Here is a 2,439-nt window from a genome sequence, read left to right as displayed (position 1 = left end):
CTAGATGCTGAGCACTTACCAGTCCCACTGATTTCAGTGGGAGCTGCAGGAGTCCATAATTTGGACAAGAATCAATTTTCTCCTCTAGATGCTAAGATGGTTCTCTTGGGCATCCTTCTTGAAGATGCTTCTAACTTCTTCTCACAAAGAGAATTTTTTTCCTATTATTGTTTCTTGTGCAATCTATGCATCAGACAGAAATCAGAAAAGGTCCTGGTGCTACATGAAGGCATTTCAAAAATTTCAAAATGTGCCACCAACAAAGAACTAGAAAGTTCTAGAAATAAAGTTTTTTTTTTTTTTAATGTTAAATCCTTGGCTAGATATAAGTGTGAATAAGTAGGCAATTATTTTAATTGTACTTCCACTGTAGAGTTACACACTACTGAAATGTTTTCAGGAAATGGGACTACCCAGAGCTGTTCCATGTAGGCAGATCCCATACCTGCACAGAGCCCCATTGTCTTCATGGGGCCACATATGCAGAGATACTTGGAGGATCAATCCTAAAGTCTCTAGAGATCTTGCAAAGACTTACACAGGTAAGTGACTTTACATACAGTGAGCAATCCCATTGAAATGCATTGGACTACTCACAGTGTGAAAAGTTAGGCATGTCCATAAGTCTTTGAAGGATTGGGAGGGTCCAAGATTGTAAAATTGAAGTCCTACTAGATGTAGCAGGAATTTCTGTAATACTCCTTATATATTCATTTCAGTAAGGAAATGTTTTAAGAAAAGCAGAAATTTGCTCACAAATGTGTCCGCATACCATGTTTTCTGGTTGTTGTAGCAGACTTTGTTCTTCAACAGAAATTATATTGATCTGATGCTAGGAAAGTGAGGCTAGAGCTCAATAGGACAGTTTAGACCATATCATTTTGAAGTTCATAAAGTTCTGCAATATAACAGTTGATGATTTTTCATATGAAAAGTCTCTTTCAACTTCCAGTGATTACTGAATCTTAATGGGATTCCTCCTGGCAATATTTTTCAGAGAGGTTTCTGGAGGAAAGACTGACCACATTGCAAATTATAATTTAATTGTACAGACATTGTCTTTTAAAGTGTGTGTGTGTACGTACATGCACTTGCACACACACTTCACTTTTAGTGATTCATTTTTATGGATCATACTATGAAACAGTTAATATGTGATTGGAAAAAAAAGCGTATTAAATACAATATATTTTAAAGAATAAACAAACTGATAAAATTAAAACTGACGATAATTTGATGAATATTATTTAAAATATAAGGAGCTGAATAAAAATAATCAATGAATTATTTGAAATGATAATTATCACTTGGTAAACATAACAGTTCTTAATCCATCTTCTTATTAATCAAATAAGATTTATATTTTGACTAATGTTAATCTGATTTTTGTGCCTTCAATACCCACATCATCATCTCAATCAATAAGAATCCTATTGCAAGTCAGATCTATATAAAAGTATCAATGGGAAATCTGTTTATATTCATGCAGTCTGCAAGCCTTTCATCATACACTCAGTTCAGTGAGAAGAGCCAGCCGTATTTTTCGGAGGGTTGCTTAAAATCACCTCAGATGCCAGTAGATAAGCAGAGTAGCCAAGAAACAATTTACTTATGACAAAAATAATGTGTGAAAAGGGGTGGCTGTCTTTAGCCAAAGCCAGTGTGAGATCCTGATTCTATTGAATCCAAGGTACACTTTGTCATTGACTTCAGTAAAGATAGGATCTTACCCCAGATATTTTGTCTTAAGTCTAAAACAGCCTAGGAGTGAACTCCTGCCGCCATAGAAGTCAGTAGGAGTTTTGCTACGGACTTCAGTGGCACCAGGATTTCGTCGCTAGGATGCATAGATTCCAACGCCAAAAGGGACCAGTGCATAGGTGCTAGAACGAGGGGTGCTGCCCCACCCCCTGGCTTGAAGTGGTTTCCAGTTTGGTTCAATGGCTGTCGGCACCCCCACTAGAAAAATTGTTCTAGCACCAGCGTGCTGATCTAGTCTGACATCCTTTATGATACAGGCCATCGAATTTACCAAAAATAATTCCTAGAGCATAACTGTTAGAAAAAACATCCAATCTTGATATAAAAATTATCAGTGATGGGAGAATCCACCATGACCCTTGGTAAATTATTCCAGTGGTTAATTTGTCTCACTGTTAAGAATGTACACCTTATTCCCATCTGAATTTGTCTAGCTTCAACTTCCAGCCATTGGATTGTGTTATACATTTCTGTGCTAGATTGAAGAGCACATTATTACACATTTGTTCCCCATGTAGAGATTTATAGACTTGTAGTCAAGTCACCCCTCAACCTAATCTAAATAGATTGAGTTCCTTGAGTCCACCATTAGAAGACATGTTTTCTAATCCTTTAATCATTCTCATGGCTCTTCTTTGAACCCACTCTCACTGATCCTTCTTCAATTGTGGGTACCAG

This window comes from Chrysemys picta, chromosome 1 (assembly GCF_011386835.1).
Source record: "Chrysemys picta bellii isolate R12L10 chromosome 1, ASM1138683v2, whole genome shotgun sequence".
Lineage (NCBI taxonomy): Eukaryota > Metazoa > Chordata > Testudines > Emydidae > Chrysemys > Chrysemys picta.
The sequence above is the reverse complement of the archived record's forward strand: the minus strand, read 5'-3'. Positions refer to the sequence as shown.